This window comes from Glycine soja, chromosome 16, assembly GCF_004193775.1.
Source record: "Glycine soja cultivar W05 chromosome 16, ASM419377v2, whole genome shotgun sequence".
NCBI lineage: Eukaryota > Viridiplantae > Streptophyta > Magnoliopsida > Fabales > Fabaceae > Glycine > Glycine soja.
This window is the reverse complement of record NC_041017.1, coordinates 36,055,394-36,069,032: the sequence shown is the minus strand read 5'-3', so window position 1 is coordinate 36,069,032 and position 13,639 is coordinate 36,055,394. Positions and strand designations below refer to the sequence as shown.

Here is a 13,639-nt window from a genome sequence, read left to right as displayed (position 1 = left end):
ATTTGCATTGTTGTGCATGATGGCTGCCACAAGGACCCTTGTACCAACCCATTAGTGCAAGTGGTTTTTTCTTATGAGAATTGAGAAACAAATTATATATGTGTTTTATTAAGGGAATTCTATTATTTTTAATTTTGAACTTGTAATGTTTTTTGTTTCCCTCACAGAACAAGTGATGAAACTCTTGATGATCGACGCCATACGTACGCCTACTTTGATGCTCTTTTTTCACACCACTTTTATCTTAATGGTATCTCAAGTTGACAATCATAAATTAAAATAGCTAACTATAGTTGATTAGTAGAGACAAACAGCTCAAAGATAAAGATCTTTAAGCCATCATTTTTTTTTTCCTTTTCTTTTCTATGAACTGTCATTTCTTATCTCTACATGGAATGTCTAGAAGTTGAAAATTACTTGAGCTTTCTTTACCTACTGCTTTCCATTTTGGCGAACTGCTTTTCTTTCTCATAATGAACTTTCCACTTCCAATGATGGTTGAACATTAATAATTCTTCATCTATTTTGTCTAAAAATTTCCACTCACTTTTTGTGAGTGGTGTGAATGTCATGCAGACAAATGATGTCCAAGCTCCACTTTTTCCATTCATTGCAAGTTGTAAGCAGAATGTAGAATGTACGTATAATAAAATAATGAGAATGGCAACTGCTAGTACTACTTAATTAGAACAAAAGTATCAAAATTTAAACGAAAATAACTTTCATGCTGTTAATATATGAGTTTAATTTTTATAGATAGTGTAAAAATTTAAATTGTTAATTAATTAGAAATCACCAAATGATTTGTAAAACAATTAGTAAAAAAGTTATAGGAAATATATATAATTAATTAATTGCAAATGAAAGTGTATTTAAATTAAATTCTTAATTAACATATCCTTATTGTGATATTTTGTATATTTTTTATTTAATTGAGACAGTGGAATGAGACCGCACTATAATTTTCATCACGGGTGTGGTTGTCTAATATAATAGGGATGGTTGGTGAGGAATTTTGGAATGTTAGTTGGTTTTAGACTATATATCCTCTTGTTCAGTTTTCACATTCTCATTAGAGTTAAGTTGCTTTAGGGGAAGAACCAATGTCTTGAAATTCCCTCTTCACCAGAAGCAGTTTTATTGTGTCTTTATCGAAGTCATCTTCTCCAGAGACTTGCCTTTAACTTTGAAGATAGGAAATAGATCAGTCAAACATTGTTTCAGTTTATTTGGATTTTTTTTTAATGACATGTGATTTACAAAGACTTCTTACAACTCACAACCTTTGGAATTTCTCTATGCCTGGTTAACCCACAATTTCTGGCGCCTGTTGCGGTTAGGAACATAGGCTAGCAAAAACACTAATCATTTCAAGAGATATGTTAACACACTTTTCTAATATATTATTTTTATATTAAAATTTATTAAAATAAAAAATTCAGCTGATCTCATATTTTATTTAGCAAATTTTTCTCATATATTAAGTCTTAGGTTTTTAAAATTATAAAGCTAAAACTAAAATGTTTTACTAAATGTATTTTAAAGTAAATTTTATACACAAAAATATTATGATTTTATAAAAATTGTTTGGTCAAGGGAGACATATTGAGCCCTCCTAACTATAAGCTACCCTGAGGGTTTCTATCTTTCTTTTTCCCTCATAACTTGCGCAAGTTGTTCAAGGCCTCGGTAAGGAGTCGTTCTCGCTCATTTCTTCCAGCCATTACTTCCTATGTCACGCAAGCAATAAAACTTTGAAAAGAGAAAAACAAACAAAAAAAACAAAAAAAAAATATACCAACACAATAGAGTACACTTCTAATCAAACAAAAAAAACACAACGCATCAGAGTACACAAGGAAACACAGAAAGCTCATAACACACATGGCCGAAAGGTTCGACCTGCTCTGATACCACTAAATGTGACACCCTCTACCCTCACAAATAACAAATACAAGGAAATAAAATCATGCGGAATTTTTTTTTTCATTTTAAACATATTGACTTTAAATTGATTTCAAAAGATAAAGGGTTCACATTCACTTAATGAAAACATAGTAGAAATTGTTCAAATAAAAACAACAAAGTTATTCCGGCTCAAAACAAGACCGTCCATACTGAATGAATAAATAAAAAAAAACTAAAAACAGAAAACATAACTCAACGATATTGTTTACGGAAAATATAGCATGCGAAGTAATTCCTATGCCCCAATGTCACACTTATCAGAGCATGTCTCTATCACAAATTAAGTCTCTCCGGCTCTAACATGGAATTCACATATGATGGCTCACCTGAACAAATGGCACACACCGGGAGTGAGTTATCACATTCGTATATAATAAAATATTAGAGCATGTGAAACATATAATACTTAAAACTGAATTTATATAAATAACATTACTGCATAAAATCGGACACATTATTCACACCCATTCCAATTTACACACTCCATAAAATAACATCAACCACAATTGTTAACTCAATGAAATTCAAACACAAGCGTTATGCAACAATTATACTAAGACTCAAGCCTATATGCAATGTGGTACCATTTTTCAGTGAAAAACCTCGTCGGGCGCCTAGGAGTACATGACAGGACATGCCTCACAATGGGTAAGTCAGGTCACTCTCACTAAGTGAAATCATAGGGAGACCAGTCAGGGTCACGCTGTTTTGCAAGAATGCTCCAATCATGTGGGATCGGCACAGACTTACAGGAGCACTCAAACCGAATGACCCCCAAGGCCTACACTCCGAAGAGTCCGTCAGGGCCTCTCCCTCCTGATTCAGGTCCAACCCAAAAAATACATTTGAACACACAGACTCTACCTATGAATTATGCAATGCACACAACTAATCAATGGTTTTCAAAATCTCGATTGTATATATTTTAACTTAGTGCGCCTCAAGTGATTAACTTGTCGGGTTTCCACAGTGGATCCCATCACAACTCATCGCGCATTAACTCGTCGCCCTTAAAGGGTCTTACAGTTGTGTGATTACATAATTCATGGCTCACAACTCAAAACATACAACATCTCAAGAGTCATGTAATTCACAATCCATTACGTATCAATTGATTATCACTTACACATCATCTCAATCACATTTTCATAATAAAATAATTTATTGCATCTCATGCACCCTACACATATGATTCAATAGTAACATTTACTTGACATCACAAAATATAAATTAAACCAAAATGTATTAATTCAACAACATAAATAAAAAAGACTTCTATAACAATTAATCTTTAAAGTCACAACAATAATCACTATGAAACAATAATATCTATAACCTTATTTTTATTTATTTATTTATTATTATTATTACACATCACAGTAAAAGTGTTTCCTTGGAATACACTAAGACAAAAATAAATAGAGTACTAAACCATTTTATTTTATACTTTCAAATGTTTCCTAATGCTCAAATATATTAATTCAACAAAATAAAAATAATTATTATTAAACAATAATTTTACACAATATTTAATTTATTATTATACAGCTGTAACATATACAACTAAAAAGAAATAAACTAATAATTTCACAACACTATTTAATTTATTTCTAAAAAGCAATAAACAATAGTTTCACAACAGTATTTAGTTTATAATATTAAACATATCAATTTGCATAAAAAATAGCTTTCTTACGTATGTATTTGATAGTTACAATAAGTATTTTTTTTCTAACAAAAACTTACTTTATTATTAATTGTATTTGCTAAACACATATTAAAACATGTAACTAACAAGAAAAAAAAATACGTACCTGCCACTTCCAAAATAAAAACAAAAGACGTGGTTATAAAATCTGTCATATATATGTACCAAAACCAACGTGCTACAATGAGTGGATTGCAAACAAACAAATATATATATATATATATATATATATATATATATATATATATATATATATATATATATATATATATATATATATATATATCAACAAGTGCAGTACGGTACAAGCGCCAATTAACAACAATCATACGCGTTAATGTTTAGTAATATATATCCAAAAAAAAAATCTGATTTCATTATATGATTAGATATAATTCAAAATCAGTCATATAGGCATCCGGCAAATGTTGGTAAGCAATTCATATAATGTGCCTACATATATGATCATTATTATGTAATTTAAATTGAAATCAAAACATTGAAACAAGAAAATAATTCATACGAAATCAAGACTTGCAATATATGTAAATAAATAAAATTTGTAAAAAGTGAAATTCAGTTACATGACAAGCATAAATTTGGAAAAATCAGTTAAGAAACAACCCAAAATACCCAAAAATTGATCCTCTAGGGATTCCTATACATGTTCATTCTAATCCCCAAGCGTGAATAACTCATCATCCTTTACGTAGTCCCTCAATCGTTCTCTGTTAGCAATTGTGGCGTTTTTGGTGCTCTCTAGAGCTCCTCCTCCGATTGTCCTGTTAGGGTTCTTGTGCGTCAGAAGAAGAAAAAGGGACAGAAGTGTTTTGTAAAAGCTGCTCTAGGTTATGACCTAATTATATTTTTTTTTTACTTATTTATTTATTTATTAACTTATTACTCTATTATTTATTTATTAACAGTTACGGCTGTTGCACAAAACCTTTTGGAGATTTATTTTTTGTTTTTAATACTAACCTAGAGTCTACAGATCAAAGTTAATTAATTGCTGAAAATTATGTTCATTCTCATTCTTGGCGCTGTTAGTCCAGTGTGAAAACGGACAAATTCAGTTTCATGTTATATATGGCTCTGTATATGAAAAGGAAATTAAAGAAAAAGTAGAATTTGATTATGGCTAATTTCACCCATTATATTTATTACAAGAAAACCTTTAGATAAAAATTATTTTTTGGTACTTTTAGCTTGGTCGTAAACATTAACATTACATCACGCACACAAACATAAAAGGCAAACCAAATTATTTTACATCCCTAAATTTTATGAGGAAGGATGCTATAAATATTAACAATACATCTCACACACACAAAGACAACTAAAATTATATCACTAAATTGAGGTGGGGATAGTTTTGAAAAAAAAAATAGTAGGTGTGGTTGTGTAGGTGTGTTTTTATGTTTTTCAATTCAGGATATTAAATTTACAAATAATTTTATGCTTTTCAATTATATTTTAACAATAATTAAGAAATAAATCTAAATCATTCTACATTTGTTTATAGGTACTTGGCATACTGGAGATGCTATATGTATGGGAATCTAAATTTTGCTTAACACAAATGTGGTATATGCAAGGAAAAATCAAATTGAAAAAATTTTAACCACCACTTCAAATTTTAAAAGATTTGTTTCAAAATAAGGATATGAAGAACAAATTGTTTTTACAGAACATTCCCTCCATGATGTTTTCCTTTCCTTTAGGTGAAAAAAATAGACATTTCCAAAAATAATGGAAGTGAACCTTATATAATGCTGTTTATATAGAGAAGTCTTTCAAAATACAATTTAAAGTACTATTACTACAAACTATTTTGTATTATATATCTCTTATATATTTTGATATAAAACATTTATTAATTTTTTTTATTTCTTAGTAACATGTACATGAAAGTCAAACCAAACCGAATCGAGAATTTATATGGCATTTAACTTTTATCACTTTCTGCCCTCAAAGATCACACTCTAATCATGTACCAACATTTTGTGGTATACAAGAAAACTCTTCTATTTGAGAACAGACGATTTTTATTTGAACCTCTTTTGGCAAATGGAACTAGCTTTGGATTACCATGTGACAAAAAACTACTTTCCTAACTTTGGATTAACCAAATCTGAAAAGCGTTTCGTGTAATATTGGCTACGCATGACTAATTAACTTCTGAAACGGTCAGCTACTTCATAACCTTTTGATGTCATTCTCCCCAACAAAAAACAATTGCAACTTGTTACCTAGCAACAGCTTGAATTGCTTGCTTTCTCACGCACTTAGTGACCCTAGATGCTTGTGAAATAAATTGTTATAACCTTCACTGTTTTTCATCAATATTACCAAAATTTCCTTAAAGTGTTCAATATATCGTAATCTTCATAATTAATTCAAAATTCTCAAAAGATTAGTATATGACCTTTTTTCTTGTTTGTACTAGGAGAGGAATAAATGAAAAAAATTCAGAAATTTGTGGATTGCAATTTGCTCAAATGATGTGTCTATTAGTTCTTTGAAATTTGTATATATTGATCATATTTATTTTTACCTTTTAATAGATATATTGTGCTGTCATCCCAAGAGAAGGATCAAACATTGATGATGCAGAGGTGCTAAGATATTGCAAGAAGAATCTTGCATCTTTCAAAGTCCCTGAAAAGGTCTTCATTACTGATTCTTTGCACAAGACTGCTATCGGAAAGATTTTGCGTCGTCTTGTGGCAGAACACATTGTCTCTCAAATTTGAGCAACTGATCAAGTCCTACTTTTGAAGCCTCCATACCTGGCCATACATAGTTGGAGTCCACACACCATAAATTTCAACAATAATTTGGCAACTTGGCATTTAAGAGGAGGGTAATTCTGCAAATGGTCTTTCATTCAGGATACAATAGATTGTCGTTTTCAATGATTCACGTGAAATGTTCACAATGTAATGTTTTCAATGTTTTATAGGTCTTAAATACCAATAGCAGACAAGATCATGCTTATGCTTTTTTGCTATCGTGCTCCTGTTCCTTGCCACTGGTCTTGATGAAGCCAAGCATTGTCTCTTTGCCTTTTAAGTTGTAAATAGTTGCAAAACAAGTACATGTGAAAGAATAATGCTTATTAAAGGTAAGGTTGATTTTAAAGTGGGCATACAAGAATGCATTCATTATCTCAAGTAAATAAAATTCAAGCGAATATGTGATTTGGATTAGAGAATAGTATTATCCAGTGCACACTAAATTGGAGAGATTCCCAACATGTGGTTTCAAAACTAAAAGTACTTACCAACTATTTGAATTTTAATCTACGTGATCTAGCTAATGTTTTCTATCAGAGAATTACAACTAGTTGATCTTAAGTACAAAACTATACTAAATATGCAAATCTTTACATCTAAAAACAGAATTTAAATAAGGCTCTAAAATTTGAAGAAAAAAACGAAGATAGCAATGACTACAAATTGATCAATCTGCCAATACAATGATAAAACATCGGCTTATTCTAAGCAACACTAAAAAGTGATACTACATGAGCAAAAAGATTGAAATTATTGACCATCCAGTATGAATGTACAGCATTATTTATTTAATTTTTCTACTACAATTTTATTTTATATTAATACACTATATCATTATGACATCAACCCCCAACATGAGTGGCCCAGTGGACAAGCCCATCAATCTAACATGTCGGTTGATAGCACTTGCATAAACTTTTGTTCCTTGCATCATCCCATGTGTCTCCATTCTCCATTCTCTGCTTCCACTAACGATTAAACCTTATTGATTAGGGTTCAATGATTTTTCAATGAATAAAATTAATTTTTAATTCTTGATTCTAACAGATCACGTATAGTCTGTTGAATCAAATGGATTAGAATCTTGATATCATAAAGAAAATTAAAATTTGATTCTTTGTGTAAAATAAAGAAATCTAATTAATTATGCTTGTTATGTTACTTTATATATCATTTTTCCGGTGTGGAGTAACATCAAAATCAAAGTAACAAAGTTACTTGCATGTTACTCTAACCATAATTCTAGCTAAGTCGAATATGATTTCATGTTTTGTAAAACAATTTAGATCCCCTTTATCAAAGTGTATCTGTCTTTTACACAAGTTTTTTCACTTTATTTTATTTCCCCCAGAATCAATTGTTGTGTTATTCATACTATTAAATTAGTCTGATAACTACCATGTCGATCATTGTTAGTTTTGTTTCCACCATTGTTCGAAGTACGTATATACTATTACTTTATGATTAAACGTGTTACTTAAATTGCAGATAAAAACTCTATAATGAAGTACAATTGTTTATAACTACAACAATTATATTGAGTCAATTTAACACTCATCAAAGGCAGAAAAGCTTTACTTTAAGATTAGACAGAGGTTCATACCAATCATGGCGGTGGTTATAATTACACACATCAGCAACTGTAAAAGATCTTGCACAGCCACAGAAAAAAAAATGCTTGATGCACATCTGATAAACTCACTCAAGGTCTATGTATTAATAGTGTAAAAGAGAGACTGAATATTAAATGATAAAAATATAAAATAATTGTTTTGTATTGGCAGAGTACACATATATATGCCCAAATGTAGATTCCAAGTTCAAACATTTTGGGCCTATAGCTAGACCATCCCTCCTAGTCATAGCCATCTGAATTGGATCGACCCCACCCCAAGGTTTGTGTTGCATCACTTGCATGCATTCACCCACCACAGTTGTTGTTATAGTTTTCTCGTGATTTTTGTATTGGAAAATACTATGGACAAATATAATTGATACAGTCATAATTAATTATTGTCATGTTGCAATTACAAAGACTCCTCAAAGAAAATGTTTAGTAAATCATGATCAAGTAGAAATTGCAATGGCAAACTGTTTTTTAAAATCTTATTAGTCAGTTGTATAAACCCAAATTTAGTTATATCCAGGTATGTAATATTTGCCATTTTAGTGCTCTGTTTGGAAATTTGCGTGTCGAATTGTTTTTTTTTATACGTACCTACACAACACTCTTTAGCCAAATACCACTGTTCATGGAGGAATCTGTCCTGAAAGGAGTATAGAACCAGAAACAATATGCGTGGTGGTATCTATCATTCTGAAAAAGAGAAAAAGTGGGATACGTACAATAGGAGGACTGTGACACTAGGGGTGGAAATGAGCCGAGCAGCTTGTCGAGGGCTTTTGGCTCGGCCTATGTGAGGCTCGGCTCGGTTCGGCTTGTTTACTATAAAGGTCAAGCTCAAGCTTTTGAAAAAACCTTTTTAGATTAAAAGGCCAAGTCCAAACTATAAAAAAGCTTGACAAGCCGGCTTGTTTAACTAATAATAATAATAATATTAATAATAATAACTTTATTTTATCAAATCTTATTTTATCCAGATTTTATTCCATCTAGATTTTATTTCCTCCAGATTTTATTTCATCCAATCTTATCTTAACTTGTCCAGATTTTATTTTATTTCGTTTATGGGCTTGGACTTAAAATAGATTTGTGAGCATTGGGGCTGAGGACCTATATAACAGCACCAAGATTTTAGTTTAGGGAGTTTTTTTCGGATAGGAGAATAATTCTAGGATTTTAGAATTCCAGTTTTTATTACTGTTCATGCACACTGTTCACGTAGAATAAAATTTGTTTTCTGCAATTTCGTTTCGACTTCAATCTACAGTTTCATTTCTACTGATTAATGGAAGGCCAAGTCTCTAGCATTATTTTCTCTTGAGGATCAAGCAAAACTCTCTTTGAGGTTTTGTTATTACTATTGAATACTAATCAGTTTTTCCTCTTCACCCATTACTTTGTATTTGTTGCTATTAATCCATACATGCTTAGTGCTTGATTAATTGTCTCTGCGCTTAATTTACATTCATGCTTAATGATCAGTTTCGTTCATGATTAATTGGTGTATGTGTTGTTTAATCACATAATGACAGTCTTATGTTAATTTTCGCTTAGTAATTTAATTTAGGGTTGAATTAAGTGGTTGAACTGATTAAGGATAAATTCTCGTAACCTAGAATAAAAGACTTGCTTGTGAATCAAGGGGAAACATGTTTTAATTATGTTATTTTCTAATTCAAATTTGCTTGTTGTTTAATTTACAAAAACAAACAACCCTCCAATTCGTTACTGTTTTATTATTATCTATTATGAACGATTGGTTGACCATTGCTCGTTGGGAGACGACCTAGGATCACTTCCTAGATATTACATTTTTAATGTTTATTTGATTCGGGTACGGTCTCGATCAATAGTATATAAGATATGACTTGAGTAGATTAAGATGAAATTATTGTAGATATATTTTTTTAAAAAAATATTTAATATAATTATATATTCAAAAATTGGATTAAAAATTATTAATTTAACTAATAATAATTTTTGTTTGGCTATATTAGTGTAAATCATCTCTAATCCATACATTTTTTTTAATATTATGCTCTTTTTATTATCTTTTTATATACTTGATGCTTTAACGGACTTGAATTCAATATGGTTTTGTTTATCAATTATTTTTGGATTTGTACATTACTTATATGAAATTTTATAAGTTTTTTTTAGTTAGTATTTTACTAGGTTTTAAAATAATTAATTAATCAAAGACGTCTTTAAGCAAACTTTTAAATAAGCTCGTGGGCCATGTCAAACTTTTATGTAAGCCGAGCCGAGCCTAAAAAAAAGTCTATGACAGGTAATGAGCCGAGTTCAAGCCTTACGTACTCAATTCAAACCGAACTCAAGCCTAATAAAACTTGGCTTGGCTTGGCTCATTTCCACCCCTATGTGACATTACTAGAAAAATCTATGCACATTTCATGTCCCTAAATTTATGAACAAAAGATTCAGGTGTCGTTTATTGAATTTGTTTTATATGGAGTGTAAAGTCATATCCAATACTAATAAGTGTATGTTTATATAATTCTTTTTTAAAATAATTACTCTTCTTTATTTACATCTAATAAAAATGTTATCACATTAATTTTTAAAATAAGCTAAATGAAGCATGTTTCATAAGAAATTAACTTTTACTGTAATTGTTACATTTTTTAGTAACAAAGGGAGATGGGTGAAGACGGTGAAGGAATAAAAAATGAAGATAATGTCAATAATAAAATATGTATTTGAAAGATTATGTTGAAAAATATTTTGTGAGCACCAAGAGTATTTCTATACCACTAGCAAACATAACTAAATTAATAAATGTTTCTAAAACCAATATAGCAAGTAGTTCTGTACATACAAAAGAATTTAATATGAAAAGGATCAATATCATTATATGTTGCAGGCATATAGATATCCCATAAGAAAAATAAATAAAATCCCACGTCTTGAAGGATTGTTTTCATTCTATTTGTTCATTTGAAATCAATGAAAAAAAAATTAATAACAAAAGAAACGAAAAGGATAACATTTTGTTTGATAAACTGTAAAAATTTCGTGTTATTATTTTTTATAAAATTTTAGCAAACATAATTAAATTAAGAATATAATTGTAAGTCATTATAAAAAAATTACATCGTTGACTAATACAAAATTATCATTAGATTAATTTTTAAAATTATAATTATAAAAGTTAATAATTTTATCTTACTTAATTATTTATAATTAGATAATAATGTAAAAAAAATTATACTATCATTACATACACAAATTATTCTTAGATAATGGTGTCTTATTTAACAGCTAAATGGTAATATTTTCAAAATACAGAATATTGAAATAAGTTTTATCTCTTTTAATAAAGCCTTTCAGTACATACAATTAATAAGGAAATAAAGTGATGAGCATGGTTGGGACCCTACTATTTGGACTTTGTCGATATATTTTCTTTTTCTTTTCGCTTTAACTTCTGAGCTTTAACAATCACACGAAGGACTAACAAGCACCTACGCTTTAAATGTCTTGTATATATATTCATTTTATGTAGAAGAAGATGAAATTCGAAAATTGTGAAATTTAGCTAAAAATATTCATTACTATTGCCAAGTTAATATAAAAATTATTGACCATGCAGTATGAATGTACAGCATTATTTATTTAATTTTTCTAATACAATTTTATTTTATATTAATACAAAAACTCTCACAAAACAACTTCTTAACTACTAGTTAATTACTACTTTTATATATAAAAAACTAGTTAATTACTACTGCTACATAGCAGAAATTCCTTAATTCTCTGAGAATTATATTCCTTAATTTCACGTGGTTTGCCTCAGTTGTTTGCCGCAGGTTTCAGTATATCCTTAGGAATCGTCGATTGTCAAATCGTTGTTAAATAACGGCGCTATATATAATTTTAGTATTTTGACGTTTTTAAATGAATTTCTTATTTATGATTATATATTTACAATTTTTAATTTCACTTAAAAAAATTGAGTTTTTTTCGATTTACAGAGAAAAAAATAGAGTTTTTAGTTAACACACTGTTACTATATAGTGCGGAGACAATTACCCCACAAGCTTTCCATTAACTTGTCATAATATAATATATGTGAATACAAACTGTCCCTATAATTTAAAATAAAATAAATAAAAAGTCAATAACTTTATAAGTATTGTCTCCACACATATATATTATCCTATAATTTACAATTTTTATATTTATTATTGATATTCTTAATTAACTAAGTAAAAATATTTTTTTATTTATAATTTTTAAGATAATTATTATAAATATTAATAAATTTTTTATAAATAACATTTTTATATATGTAAGTGCATGTATATTATTTATTGAAATATTTTATTTGAATTTTTCATTAAAAATACTAAATTTATTAACATGATATGTGCCTCGTTAGAGCAGTGGTTTAGTTTAATCTGATAGTGAGAACTGAATTGACGGCAGATACCCTTTACTGTGAAAAAAAAATAGTATTTGGAGGGGTCCATATGTGATGAAAGAGTTGTACGAAATCTTTATGGCATCAACCCCCAACATGAGTGGCCCAGTGGACAAGCCCATCAATCTAACATGTCGGTTGATAGCACTTGCATAAACTTTTGTTCCTTGCATCATCTCATGTGTCTCCATTCTCCATTCTCTGCTTCCACTAACGATTAAACCTTATTGATTAGGGTTCAATGATTTTTCAATGAATAAAATTAATTTTAAATTCTTGATTCTAACAGCTCACGTATAGTCTGTTGAATCAAATGGATTAGACTCTTGATATCATAAAGAAAATTAAAATTTGATTCTTTGTGTAAAATAAAGAAATCTAATTAATTATGCTTGTTATGTTACTTTATATATCATTTTTCCGATGTGGAGTAACATCAAAATCAAAGTAACAAAGTTACTTGCATGTTATTCTAACCATAATTCCAGCTAAGTCGAATATGGTTTCATGTTTTGTAAAACAATTTAGATCCCCTTTATCAAAGTGTGTCTGCCTTTTACACAAGTTTTTTCACTTTATTTTATTTCCCCCAGAATCAATTATTGTGTTATTCATACTATTAAATTAGTCCGATAACTACCATGTCGATCATTGTTAGTTTTGTTTCCACCATTGTTCGGAATACGTATATACTATTACTTTATGATTAAACGTGTTACTTAAATTGCAGATAAAAACTCTTTATAATGAAGTACAATTGTTTATAACTACAACAATTATATTGAGTCAATTTAACACTCATCAAAGGCAGAAAAGCTTTACTTTAAGATTAGACAGAGGCTCATACCACTCATGGCGGTGGTTATAATTACACACATCAGCAACTGTAAAAGATCTTGCACAGCCACAGAAAAAAAAAAGCTTGATGCACATCTGATAAACTCACTCAAGGTCTATGTATTAATAGTGTAAAAGAGAGACTGAATATTAAATGATAAAAATATAAAATAATTGTTTTGTATTGGCAGACTACACATATATATGCCCAAATGTAGATTCAAAGTTCAAACATTTTGGGCCTATAGCTAGACCATCCC

The 13,639-nt window shown here is 29.4% G+C and overlaps 1 protein-coding gene across 1 annotated transcript in view; it reads left to right on the top strand.

Moving 5' to 3' along the window:
- Positions 1-13,639, top strand: part of LOC114390768 (protein YLS3-like) — a 66,942-nt gene that overhangs the window by 20,163 nt on the left and 33,140 nt on the right. The gene's annotated exons all lie outside the window — the stretch shown is intronic.